Below are 15,000 nucleotides of genomic sequence, written 5' to 3' on the forward strand. Positions count from 1 at the left end.
TTATTGTAATTTTCAGGCTTCAAAACGATGAAATAATCACAGCGTTTCCAACAGTTTGACTGTGTCAGTAATGGAGATAAAGATGGAGGATAGCAAAGACGTTGTATGTTGATGATGATGATGATAAAGAAAAGGATGAACATTAAGAATAACATGAGCAAGGAAATGAAGATTAAAAAGAAAGAATGACATTTTGCTTATTGGAGTCAGACTTTAACGAGTTCAAGTTAGGCATGTAGTGCGCATGGAAGCAATCACATACCTAAAGCCTCGTGCAAAAAAGAAATGTTGGAGGAAGGCCAAGCATCATTGGGACCCTGTCAGTACCGTGGAGGTATTCCGCTCGAGCCTCAGCTTTCTTTTCCCAACGTCGATGCTGTGAGGAAGGAAATGATGGAGAAGCCCCTGTCCACTGCACCACAATGTATCCAGACGTAGTTGGCGGTATGTACGGTGTGTGGTAAAAAAGTGTTCTTTGTAGGTGCGCGGCGACAAAGGCCCCGCTTTGATAGAAGCTGTGCAAGGTCAACGTCACCCAGATGTTGCTGAGGAACCCTACCACTAACATTGTAGGAAACCTTTGAGGGTGCTACTTGGTCCCGTATGCAGTAACCTCTGTTTGTAACCGCAGTTTGTTTTCTTTTCCTGCTGAAATTGAAATGGCCAAAGAGCAAAAATATTCAGTAACCTCTCTTGTTTATGAGACGGGTGGTCACTCGGACCCCCACACGTTCTCGCCTGTATTTAGTCCTTATTTCATTAAAAATTGTTTCTTTGCGTGATTTGAGCTGAATTTCCGATTTAGGTGGTCATGGTGGCCACAGTGGTGGTGGTGGTCATCGTGGTCATGGTGGTCACAGTGGTGATGGTGGTCATGGTGGTCACAGTGGTCATGGTGGTGTGGTCATGGTGGTCACAGTGGTCGTGGTGGTCATGGTGGTCCTGGTGGTCATGGTGGTCACAGTGGTCGTGGTGGTCACAGTAGTTGTGGTGGTCACAGTGGTCGTGGTGGTCATGGTGGTGATAGTGGTCGTGGTGGTCACAGTAGTTGTGGTGGTCACAGTAGTTGTGGTGGTCATGGTGGTCACAGTGGTCGTGGTGGTCACAGTGGTCGTGGTGGTCACAGTAGTTGTGGTGGTTTTGGTGGTCAGGGTGGTCATGGTGGTCACGGTGGTCTTTGGTGGTCACAGTGGTCATGGTGGTCACGGTGGTCATGGTGGTCACAGTGGTCGTGGTGGTCACAGTAGTTGTGGTGGTCATGGCGGTCACAGTGGTCGTGGTGGTCACACTAGTTGTGGTGGTTATGGTGGTTACAGTGGTCGTGGTTGCCACAGTAGTTGTGGTGGTCAAGATGGTCACAGTGGTCGTGGTGGTCATGGTGGTCAGGTCGTGGTGGTCACAGTGGTCGTGGTGGTCACAGTAGTTGTGGTGGTCATGGTGGTCACAGTGGTCGTGGTGGTCACAGTAGTTGTGGTGGTCATGGTGGTCACAGTGGTCGTGGTGGTCACAGTAGTTGTGGTGGTCATGGTGGTCACAGTGGTCGTGGTGGTCATGGTGGTCACAGTGGTCGTGGTGGTCACAGTGGTCGTGGTGGTCATGGTGGTCATGGTGGTCACAGTGGTCGTGGTGGTCACAGTAGTTGTGGTGGTCATGGTGATCATGGTAGTCACAGTGGTCGTGGTGGTCATGGTGGTCATGGTGATCGTGGTGTTCATGGTGGTCACAGTGGTCACAGTGGTCATGGTTGTCACAGTGGTCATGGTGGTCACAGTGGTCGTGGTAGTCACAGTAGTTGTGGTGGTCATGGTGGTCACAGTGGTCGTGGTGGTCACAGTAGTTGTGGTGGTCACAGTAGTTGTGGTGGTCACAGTAGTTGTGGTGGTCATGGTTGTCACAGTGGTCGAAGTGGTCTTAGTAGTTGTGGTGGTCATGGTTGTCACAGTGGTCATGGTGGTCACAGTGGTCGTGGTGGTCACAGTAGTTGTGGTGGTCATGGTGGTCACAGTGGTCGTGGTGGTCACAGTGGTTGTGGTGGTCACAGTAGTTGTGGTGGTCATGGTGGTCACAGTGGTCATGGTGGTCACAGTGGTCGTGGTGGTCACAGTGGTTGTGGTGGTCGGGGTGGTCACAGTGGTCTTGGTAAGGGTCACAGTAGTTGTGGTGGTCATGGTTGTCACAGTGGTCATGGTGGTCACAGTAGTTGTGGTGGTCATGGTGGTCACAGTGGTCGTGGTGGTCATGGTGGTCACAGTGCTCGTGGTGGTCACGGTGGTCATGGTGGTCACAGTGGTCATGGTGGTCACAGTGGTCATGGTGTTCATGGTGGTCGTGGTGGTCACAGTGGTCAGGGTGGTCGTGGTGGTCACAGTGATCATGGTGGTCATGGTGGTCGTGGTGGTCACCGTGATGATGTAGGTCACAGTGGTCACGGTGGTCATGGTGGTCACAGTGGTCATGGTGGTCACAGTGGTCGTGGTGGTCACAGTAGTTGTGGTGGTCATGGTGGTCACAGTGGTCGTGGTGGTCATGGTGGTCACAGTGGTCGTGGTGGTCATGGTGGTCATGGTGGTCACAGTGGTCGTGGTGGTCACAGTAGTTGTGGTTGTCATGGTTGTCACAGTGGTCGAAGAGGTCGCTGTAGTTGTGGTGGTCATGGTGGTCACAGTAGTTGTGATGGTCATGGTTGTCACAGTGGTCGTGGTGGTCACAGTAGTTGTGGTGGTTGTGGTGGTCACAGGGGTCGTGGTGGTGACAGAGGTCATAGTGGTCACAGTAGTTGTGGTTGTCATGGTGGTCACAGTAGTTGTGGTGGTCATGGTGGTCACAGTGGTCATGGTGGTCATGGTGGTCACAGTGGTCGTGGTGGTCATGGTGGTCACAGTGGTCGTGGTGGTCACAGTAGTTGTGGTGGTCATGGTTGTCACAGTGGTCGTGGTGGTCACAGTAGTTGTGGTGGTTATGGTGATCACAGTTGTCGTGGTAGTCACAGTATTTGTGACGGTAATGGTTTCAGTTTCCTATAATAGGCAATTTTTATATTGCTCATGTTAGTCCACATGCCCAACGACCATTTCTCAGCCGAAGCAAAGGAAACTGCCGTGAAATAATGTGGAAACCAATAAATTAGGTGCTTTCCATTTTGGGACGTTGGTAAAAGATCAGATTATTCGCTCCAAATTTTTCTTTATATGATTGTATTTTTTTTCATTTTTAATTTGAACTTGTGCACTGGGTTTATTTTTTTCCACTCAACTCTGCTCAGTTGCCTCTCTATGTCGTTGTCTGTGGGATCCATTCGGATTGAGAGAAACAAAAACAAACGTTTTGTTCCTTCATCAGAAAGGCATAGTTGCGTATATTTTCATTTGAAGGGGTTTGCCCATCACTTGTTACAAATTCATGTGAATTTTTTCATCTTTATCTTATGAAAAGGAAATTTAGAGAGAGCAAAAATATTATAAGGTGTTTTCAGAAGAACGAAATAATTGTTCTTGAAGCATGTTTTGTTGTCAAATTTTCGGAAATGGTGACCAAAACATAACTGTATCGTTTATAAAGGGGAGCATATGTAGAGGGTATTACACGGTGGCGAGAAGATATGAATTTTATGTTCTCGTGGCAAGACTAAATGGAGACTAAATATTGACGCGAGAAACCAATTCAACAAAAGCAAAAGGCGGGAATCGTGACGTCATTGAACGATACGACACTCACAAAGGTGACATACGGAAAATACGCCACTCGGGTCCCGGATGAAGTGGCGTATGGAATCTACGAGTGGTTTAGTTCCCAGTAAAACACTCTCCTCCATATAATAAGAATAAATAATGTTCGCGATCTGTCAGCCGTATGCGTCAGCATTATCGCTGCTGTCCATATATGAATATGCCTAACGAATCCTTTTTTTTGTATAAAATTGCTTAAAAACCTCTTTACATCTTGTTCACGATTCTCTCTTGACTACCTAATAGCCTTCGCATTCTTTGATTAATTTCTTTCTGAGCGCAAAACATAGAGAAATTAAGGACCATTTTGCGTCTCGCAGAAGCCCCAGCGTGAACTAGGGTCATCACATTTGCAAATCGAAGACGTTTTAAGTTGTAAACTTTTCAATGGATACATGAGATAATAGGTCGTTTTTCTGGGTCGCCGTTTCCTCAAATAGCCTTGAGGACTAGACGTTTTTCGTGAAAGCGGCGCTATCTTCGAGAAACGGTTACGTTATTGGTGTGGTTAGCTCTAAGTCTAGGTTGTCATACCAGGGTGGCCGTTCGACAGAGGTTTCAATAATAATAATAATAATAATAATGATAATAATAACGATTTATTGACAGTATTTCTACACGGTAGCTTTACATCCGTCAAATTAACTAAGGAACTAACTACTTAAAATCTAACTAATTACAAACGTGATACACAAGTTGAAAACTATTGAATATTGTAAAGATCTAGAGATGCTATAAATACTATGGATAAACATGACTAAGGAACCTTGACAAGACAACTTATGAGGTTCAACATAAGAGGTTCAACTTAAGCGCGTGCTGACCCTGCTCTTTAAAATTTTAAAACACTCATTTTCAAAGGTATTTTTGTTTGGACAACCTTTTCTGTTGAAAAAATAAAAACAAAAGAATCTTTTTTCTTTTACATGGCAAAATAACTATGATTCAGGCCATTATTACTTAAATAGCCAGTCAAGAGCGTGGACGTTAAATCTGAAAGGCAACAAATTAAATTCGCTGGCGGTAAACTTGAAAAGTAAAAGTTCTCAAAATTCTTCAAAGGAAATAATACCGTAGGTTTTTACAAACGTTTCTTAAAATAATTACAAACATCTCTCAAAGATGCAGATTAGATGTTAAAACAATTGCGTAGTATGAGATGCGCTAGTTGTTGGTCATGTATTGCGCGCATCCTCTTAGCACTGCGATGGGTCGGCACCCCTACGCTCCACGCTTCAGTCATATTAGCAATTAGAAAAGTAAGCCTCGAACGGACGGAATCGACCCAATGACTTCGTACTACGGACTTGATTATACTGTAAGTGAACATCAGTGGTTCAAGTTCTAATATAGGAGAGCCGAGTAACCTGTGTCATGAAATCAAGCCAGCTATCGTGGTAGTCGTGGAGACATTCCCAGGTGGAGCTGATTAGGATTAAACTGCTGGGAATACCGTCGTCTAAGCTTGTTAGGGAAAATCGTTGTATTAAAAAGTTTAATCGCTGCTCAGCTTGTTTATATCTATCACCGTTGCCAACAAACCATTTTGCTTTAGATGAGATTAACAACATGTTCTTCAGCTTTCTCTGGAGTGGAAGGGGGGACAAAATGATCAGTGATTATGAAAATGGAGGTTTAATTAATTAAGGATGATCGACATTAAATCTTTTAATAAAGCGCTCAAATCAACATGGGTCAAAAAATATTTGGACAACGTTAATAAGGGTAAATGGAAATTGTTCTTTGATTCTGAATTACACGATTTTGGCGGGTCTGTTATCTTTAAGGGTAATCTCAGAAAAAATGATTTGGTAAAGTTCACACATGTATCAGACGCCTTTACAACAGAAATTCTAAAAATCTGGTCAGAAATCAATACAGAAAATTTGCTCTCTTTACCTCTTTGGCAAAATTCACTTGTGAGACTTGGAAATAAACCTATTTACTACAAATCATGATCTTCCAAAGGAATACAAAACGTCAGGCATTTAATGAAAAGCACAGATAACCTGCTAACTTTCACTGAATTCAAGGAACGCTACGACGTCAAAACAAATTTTCTTGTTTATCATGGGGTGGTATCGTGCATAAGATTGTTAAGGAATGCCATGGAAAACAAAAATGAAAAAAAACAGAAGTTTCAGCACTTTTGTAGAAAACTTGATACAAGCTCCTAAGCCCAATAGACTGGCTCATGAAAAGCTAGTCAGCGCTAAACAAAGTAGCCCAAGGAAAAGCCAAGAGAAATGGTGTGTCGACTGCAGCCTCCAAAACGCTCCAAGACAATTGACTGGGAGATGACTTACAAATTCCCTTTCTGCAGCACTAAATCTACCAAATCAATATTTTTCAGTTTAAACTACTTCATAGGCGCTTAGCGACAGATGATTTTCCAACTAAAACAGGCATTAGAGAAAACGATATTTGTACCTTTTAATTTGTAGAACGGAGAAGGAGTCCCTGTTTCATTTATTTTGGTCGTGTAGCGAGACGTCTTGATTTTGGCGGGGCTTTATAAAATGGTTGGCCGAAAACCAAATAAAACTAAAATCCAACATTTTCACTCCCGATATAATAATTGGCCTGAGATCGGATACCCTATATAACATAAAGCAATACTTCTATTTCATTGTTGCCAGATATTGCATATGGTCCTCCAAAACAAAGGAAGAAACACCCAAAAATAGAACGATTTTCTAGTTTTCTATCTTCTATAGTACCTTTTAAATCCGTTAAACCTCAACAAAATTAAAAAAAAAAAGAGCAAAAAAAAAATATAATAATAATAATAATAATAATAATAATAATAATAATTAAAACAAGTTTAATATATGAAATGAAACGTTGATAGAACCCACTGGGAACCCGGGAAAATGGGATTCGAACTCACGACCCTCCGTGATCTAGTCGGATGCTCTAACCGCTGAGCTACTGGAGACTCTATGGCGAGCAAGGGTGAAATGTGGGCCTTTGAATCGAGCTGCAATCGCAGTAATGACTTTTTTATGTTTATGGCTTACTGCAATCTCGACCCCAGAGCTCTTCTTTTTTGCGCATAAGAGCTCTGGGAAACCCTGATACAAAGTGTCTTCTCATTGGTTTTCGTAAAGAACAATGACAGGCGTCTCTGATTGGTGCATTCATGTCAGCGAGAGCAGAGAACAGGCGCCATAAGGTTCAAATAGCCAATTGATGGCTATAAGAACCCTACGGCGCATGTTCTCCTACATAGCGTTTCCCAGAGCCTAGGGTCATGCGCAGACATAAGATCCGGGGCTCTGGTGACGAGAATGGGCTTACTGAATACATATGTGTTATGTAATGTATTGTATTCCGGTGTAAGTAAATGTTGTTATTTAATAATTAATAATTTTTTTAAAAAATACAAAAAAGATCACGCATTTTTTCGGAATAAATAAACCAGATGTAGCTAAGGACCAATAAACAAACAATGCACCAAAAGTGTTCTCGGACTTGAAGCCCGGTGAAAAAAGGTAGTTTAACCGAACTTTGACTTAAGTTAGCTCTTGGAGACGAAAAAAGAAATTACAAAAATACCTACTGAAGCACAGGAAAAAAAAACTGCGAAATTCTCCGTGTATTGAAACGAGACTATAACCGTGTTAAAAATGGACAACTATATGCCCTGCACAACAAACTTGGAGGGCAGCAAGACAGAAGACTTTTGTGATCCACCGCTTGGAAAATCTATCAAAACTTCCCAAATAAAAATTTGCCAAAAGCTGTTGTAAGAACATTTTAATCCCACAAACAGCGCATTTTTCAAAGCCTGGAGTCCCAAGCGGCTGCATAGAGGAAGAAGAGACAATGTTATTTGAAGCTTGGGGGCAGGCGGAATTATGATGAACACTTATTTATTTATTTATTTATTAACGCCTGTGTCGCAAATGGAGGTTGGGTGCTCAAGGATCTGGGGACTGGTACCAAAGACCCAAATCCAGGTCGGTGGAACACCCCATAAGCCTGCTCTACCCGCAACCCAGCCACGAGCCCCGCCAGCCACACCAGCCCCAAATCAAGCACCCGTCACACTGAACAGTGAGTTCAATGGAAAAAAACTATAAAGGAGGGGCCCTGACTCCCCTGAGTAGGGAGGGGAGGGTGGGGAAATACTAGAAAGCACCTGAGCGCCAACACACCGAACGCTGAACCAAGCAAAACCACGAGGACATGCGAAGGCGCACGCATAATATGCAAAAGAACCGCTGACCGCTAAAACTGCCAGAAGACGCCACGGAAAAGCACCACATACAAATAACACACGCACACGCTAAAAAACGCTGCAGGCACACCCCCAAAATACTGATAAACCCTAACGCTATCACCACGCCAAGCCAGACAAACTGTGCAACTTGCTCGTGGTCGTTAACTAAGTTAAATTGCATTTAACCATATTTTATTTATTGCCAACGAGCAAGCCAAGCGAAGACGCGAGGCTTGCGAGGCGGCCAGAATAAAGCCGCGCGAAGTAGTGCAGCAGGCAGAAAAATTCTCGGTCGTTGACTGAAAAGTGTAATGTAAGGCTACGTAGTGTAATGTAAGGTCCCCTGGGGATTATAGTAGGGACCAATGAAGCATGTGTGATGTCATTAGACAAACTTGCATGATGTCCGCGACTATGTTGATGATCTTGTGTTCGGAGGTGAGTGAAAACACATTTTTTCCCATTTCCCTGACCATTTTGTTGTGTGCAGTTGCTTTGAGTGTTCTTTAATATTTATTTTCGAACCATCGTGTTCTGTATTGAGTGAACGAGCTGAAAACTAAACCGACGTATGTATTCTTATCGGCCGCTGTTGTCAATTTCGGATTTTATCCCACGAGTAGAGCCGTTTTTTTTTCGTTTTGTAACCATTGAGTCGTGAACAATTTAATTTAATTTTCAAAGAAAATATGTTGTCTGCAAAGTACACAGTTAAACGTACCAGATTTGACTTGTACTTGCAAAATAAAAACAAGTGAAATAACATTCATGTGTGAGAGAGTTTGATTCCCCGTTAGATGTTCCACAATGAAAAGTCTGCAAACGTTGCGGCGATTTTTTTACATGGCACTGATTTTATTTAACTTAATTATTGTATATTCCTGTTAAAATTACGGCCGTTCAAAAATTACAGCAATACTTTCCATATTATCGCAAAACACGTTGACATTACATTGTTGTTGGAGATACAAAGTGTGCATATTTCTATCATTGTATTATTGTTAACTAGATAAGTTCAGTTGCAGTACTTTCGAATAAAAAATTACAACTATTGTTGGGTATTTTGGAACTCTGATACAAATCTGCAAACTAAGTATTATATTGACTGTTTCGTTGGCACTTAGCGATAGGTATTACTAGTTTATATATTGTAATTCACAAAGGTTTTCCATCACCGTGAATGTGCTATTAAATGTTACAAAAAAAATAAATAAATAAATAAATGATAATAATAAATAAACAAAATCAGTGGGAGAGACTACAATAGTTCGTTATAGCAGATTTAAAATCGTCCACAGATGGCTGATCTCATAAAAAAGAACGTAGAGTGTTCCATTCTTTTATGGTTCTGGTAGTTGTACTTATAGGTGTTACTGTTACTGCCAATGTTATGTACTTCAGAGTTGAAGCAAAATCAGCTCAAATTCAAAATTTCCCTCTCAAAAAGGATCATGCGAATATACAGCAACAATAAAAGCAAGGTGATACACGCTAACACCAACCCGGTGTGTGTTAGCTACGCCATGCTGATGAGGCCCAAAAGGCCGAAACAGCTGTCCATGGCTGCTAATTGACCGGGTGAAATGGTTGTGTGCATGCGTGATGCGTTAACCACACCGGCTTGGTGTTAGCGTGTGTCACCTTGCATTTATTGTTGAATATACAGCCCCGTGATTCATAACAATAAAGCTTCAACATCTTGGGACTAACCTGCATCATTTGTCTTCTCGTGTGAACATCTTGAACTTCGGCAATCCACTTCTTTAGGCCTTTATCTCGTTTGGTTCGCACTTTGATGGTTAAAATATTCTCATCCGAGCTCCCAACAATTGTTATCAGGACAATGGGTACATTCAATCCAAAAAATAAAACAGCAATATGTCTTATACACTTTAAAGATTCCCCGTTTTAAAGATTTCACATTCTTCATTCCTGGTTTCAAAGATAGCCGTTGGCAGTCCAAGGATCGTTATCAATTTGATAACCATGTTACGTCACAAGGGTGGCCCTATGCGGTGGAATGGTGGAATGATGGAATGATGGAACGGAATGACTGAATTGCGGAATACACGGAATATTCTAAAACACGAAAATATTGAATATTTTGAAACGCGGAATATAGGGAATATTCTAAAACGCGATGATGATATACGGAATAGTCTAAAACGCGGGATGAGAGGAAAGTATTTAAAAAAGGGATATAAGAAAAACACTTTTTGTCCGTGAGTAGTCTGGGTCCCATAACAAAACTTCGGATGATTTTGCAATTGCGTAAAGAAGTCTGAAAAATTCATGACTTCAACGGGGTTTGAACCTGTGACCTCGCGATACGGGTGCGACGCTCTAACCAACTGAGCTATGAAGCCACTGACGTTGGGAGCAATTGCAAAAATTGCGTTCATAACTGCGAGGATCATAGCTTCACTTGAAAACTCAGTTACTTATCAGGAAAGTCCTCCGTGGCTGCCCACGACGTTTACGATCCCCTGCGTTGAAACTATTCTGTACCCAGAGCTCTCACGGTAAAATAGGCAAGGAGGAACCATAGACCCTTTGCATATATGGCGCCTAAATTTGAAGAACAATACTTTGTACATCCTTAGCCTCGTACTTATGTTTCTAGACAAAGGATTTTTCACTTCAATGTGAGGCTTAGGATGTACCTTGCCATTTATGCAAAGGGTCTATGGACGCTGGAAATCATCAGCTACTGGTCTGACAAACTCTCCAGCATATTAGATTATTTTACACTTGTAGACCGTCAAAAATTGTATTTTACCAATTCAGCGCAAAAGTCAGGTGTTATTTGTTTATCACGTCCTCGAATCCCCACGCGTCTCCGAGTTTCGACGTACTCGCGTCCCACCTCTCCTAGTCCCCGCGTCTCCACGTCCTTGAGTCCCTGCGTCCCCACGTCACCGCGTCCCCGCGTCACCGCGTCCCCGCGTCCCCACGTCCCCGCGTCCCCGAGTCCCCGAGTCCCCAAGTTCCAAGTCCCCGTTCCACTTTTAGTAGGGAGCTTAAGCAACGGCGACGGCAACGAGAACGTCATCTCAAAATATAAATTTGCGTTAGTTTAATCGCTTCGTGACTATTTCAACGTTTTCAATATGACAAGGGTGTGGTAATTCCTCAAAGATGACACCAGTCGGAACGGCACTCCATTTTAGGAGAGAAAATGAAAATTTATCCTCAAGTGCTGACGTTCTTCATAAAACCGAAAACTTGGCTATTTCACGTTGTTTGGCTGACGACGGCAAAGAAATGGACAAAAGTGAAAAACGCACGTGCAGGGCATGCAAAGCTATTGTTTTTACCCACTAAATATGCAAATTCGTGACGTTCTCGCTGCCGTCGCCGTTGTCGTTGCTTAAGCTCCCTAGTAACAGCCGCGGTAAATTCATCACGGCGCCCTCTGACTTTCGATTTTGCGCTTTTACTTGTGCAGCCAAAAGTACAATAGCAAAAATCTCCCAGAATGTTTGTCGGTGATCGTAACTTTTTATATTCGGGGTTAAAAATTAATGTTGTTTTCGTGTCATAAATGTTGTTGCTGATGGCAAAATATTTTATTCTCGATCGACCGTCCGGAAAACTTCCTTCTGCTCTTCCCAAAAACTTTGTACCACTATTTATTTACTTTTGCATCAATATTTGTTTCGCATAAAGCAAGCTAACAAAATCAGTTCCTTGCTTGGTCCGCATTTGTTAGCGTTAAAATAGAATTTTCAACACGTCAGCCCAGTAGCCAATGTTTCTCGCTTCTCTTTTATTTGTTATTCTTCAGAGACTGGAATGCTGTAGTTCAATACCACACAATTCAGTGCCTTCTGATTTTCTGTAACACGTACCACAGGCAACCCAGTGTATGCTTGACGGAAGCATCTCGTTATATCTTTTGTATCGAGGAAATGTACAATTATGGTACCCAGACTACTCACGGACAAAAAGTGTTTTTCTTATATCCTTTTTTTAAATACTTTCCTCTCATCCCGCGTTTTAGACTATTCCATATATTCCTCGTTTTAGAATATTCCGTATATTCCGCGTTCAAAATATTCAATATTTCCGTGTTTTACAATATTCCGTGTATTCCGTATTTTAGAATTCCATGTATTCCTCAATTCCACCATTCCGTGCAACACTCCACCCTTCCATCCTCCCTCCGAATAGGGTCACCCCGTCCACCCCGTCACAACATGGCAGGCATTGGGGAAATATACACTTCGCTTTATTCGTTTTTTGTTCGGAACTGGTCGGGCTATCTACCCACAACTCTATTCGATATGGACAAGAAAAGAAGGTACTTCAGAAGTACTTCCCCTCTTGCAAAGATGGCGGTAGCAGAGCGGGTTGAACGGTTGGAAATGTCAACTGTAAAGTGGGACAGCGCATGAAATTGGGTGCCAAAATCAGGTACTTTTTCCACTTTGTCGTTAGATTAAAGGCACTTGTAGATTTTTGCAGTATTCGAAAAAAAAAATGTCGCTATCTTTAAGTCTTTTACTTAAACTTTCACGTGTTTTCCTGTTGTGCACGATCTATTAAAAATATGCAAGGGGTAATTTTGATTTACGATGTGCTGTTAAGGACGTTCGCGCCAAAATCTTCCTACGGTGAGCTTTTCTTCATTTCTCGCCTAGAGTTAGGTCATAAAGTACTTACTCCAAAAATGAAAAAAAAAAATGGGGGTCACCGACTTTGTTTCGGAGAAAATGCCAGTGGAAAAATGCCTTAATTTCGAGAAATCGGTCATAATAGAGAGATGTAGTCTCATGTGCTTATCCATCGAAAATCATAAAAATAAACTGTTGGAGTGAAAGTTTCCGTGCATAGGTTTTTAGGAGTGAGATTTTTAGATAATTGTATGCCGCTAGGGATGTGGTAAACAGTAGAGTTTATCCTCGACGAGCGTTTTCGTAAGCTCTATCCGTTGCAACCACTACCAGAATTCGATGGCACGAGGAAAGAAAATGTTAAAAAAAGATAACTTATTACGGTGAGAAGTTTTTCATTTCCTCATATTTTGTAGACAGTAAGTAAAGTAAGTGATTCATGATTAAAAAAATAGGGGTCACCGATGATCTGAACGAGTAAAATCGATGTGATTTTGCAAAGCTCTTGGAAAAGTTCGTTTGTCACGCTTTTGCGTGACCTGTCGGGCAAGGACTGGAACCCAAGAGAGGCTCGATCGTTGAAGAGATGAAAGGTTTTTACCGAAAAAAAACCTTTCTCGAGCATAGCAACGAAGTTTTAAGCAGGGGTCATCTTCATTTGGTTGGTGTTTTGTATAATATCTCTCCATTGCCGTCATGCTCATCCTCTGGAGTGTGTTTTTTTGTGAAATTCAATCGCTGATTGTTTCCACGCAGGTCCGCACTATTCAAGCGGACGAGGACGAAAATACTGCTCAATTTTCACGAAAGTAAAGGAAAAGAACTTTAAAAACATGCATTCACTTTGAACTTAAGTTCGTAGGGTAATAAAAACATTAAAAAGAAACAGCTCCATTAAATTTACGCAACGGTTCGTCCTCGAGTTTTCCAAACTTTCAGCCACTAGTCTACTCGATCAGCTACCTTTTCCAGAGCTTTTCCATCCTCCCGCTCACTTCTCTTTGAAGTTTCATGATGATTCGGAAATAAATGTGCCATTCTTTTGCCGGCCTGGAATTTTTTCCTCGGCGTTTTTGTCGCCATGTTATTTTGACTGATGCTTGAAAAACTTGTATGAAAGTCAAGTAGACTAGTGCACGACTGATAAAACCTCGCGAATATCAGTCGTGCAGTAGTCTACTTGACTTTCATAAATATTTTAAATCAATTTTCACTGATCACGATCTTCTCTGATCCAACGCTGTGCAAGACTTATCGTCCACGGTTTTTGCAAAGGTTTTAAAACCCCAACTTCACTAATGCTCGAAGTAATGCGTGACATATTACAGTCGCGTTACCTGCGCAGTAACGTTGCGCACAAACAATTAGCGCGAACGTCCTTAATATTGGCGGCCATATTTGATCTGCTCCTAGGCGTTGAAATGGCGGATGCTGATGCCCACAGAAAAAGCGAGCAACCCATAATATGTAGATTTTGTGGCTCTACAGCCTCGAAAAAGACTAAAAGGCCTAAAAACAAATGAACGATATTTTGGTATTAATGTTGAAGACGACGATGATTATATTCATCCACCGAATGTTCGCCAGGGGTGTGTGCGTTATGCATCAGTCAATTCCAGCAGTGCCCAACCCCCCCACCCCCCCGGGCATTAGCATTAAAAAAAAAGGGCAAATTCCCTGGGGTGGAGACACATAAGCTGTCTAAATGCCCCAGGGTGAGGACGGTGAGGACTGGTGTTAAGTATCCATCATAGATTTCTCACATCACATTTTCCTCCAAAATAACGTTACCATGGCAACGATATAAGGCATTTCGTTGAGCCTTATAATCAGGATACCCGGTATATTGTCTTTTTTGAAACAATGGGACGGTGAAATCATACCATATGATGTTTCCATTTAATGTTAGAAATAATCTCTAACATATTTAAAATTTAACAAAATCTGTAGTTCAGTTTTTCAGAAAAATCAGTTTTTTAAAATGTCTCTAATATTTTTTTTCACCTACAGAATTTTTTTAAATTTGAAAGGCAAATGTTTTAAATTAATCTAAAGCTGACATGCAAAAAATGAAAAAAGTTCACTGTCCGGGAGCGGAGATATAAACAAGTAAGGTTGCAAAATCAGGAAAAATGAGGGGTTACAAGATCAGCGTTTATGCATGTGTCACCCGCTCATTCAACAGGGTTGCCACTCATTAGAACTAAAAAAATTCCCTGACTTTTCACTGACCTCAAAACAATTTTCACTGACCTTGCATTACGCGAATTATGAAATAAGTCAAATCCGCTTTTACATTAGCTTCAGTTTCTCCTGCAAACCATCAATATTCTTCTCTTCATTTTCAATCTCTTTACGTTTTTCACGGGATTTTGAATGCATGGCATTTGGTGTCACTAACAATTCCATTTTGTGTTTTGTTTCAACCTCTGTG

At 41.9% G+C, this 15,000-nt stretch overlaps 1 non-coding gene across 1 annotated transcript; it reads right to left on the reverse strand.

The window, feature by feature from the left end:
* Positions 1–10,243: 10,243 nt before the first annotated feature.
* On the reverse strand, positions 10,244–10,316 carry Trnat-cgu (transfer RNA threonine (anticodon CGU)). The gene has a single exon. It is a non-coding gene; the product is annotated as a tRNA-Thr (tRNA).
* Between the last annotated feature and the right edge of the window lie 4,684 nt (positions 10,317–15,000).

This window comes from Montipora capricornis, chromosome 6, assembly GCF_036669925.1.
Source record: "Montipora capricornis isolate CH-2021 chromosome 6, ASM3666992v2, whole genome shotgun sequence".
Taxonomy (NCBI): Eukaryota; Metazoa; Cnidaria; class Anthozoa; order Scleractinia; family Acroporidae; genus Montipora; species Montipora capricornis.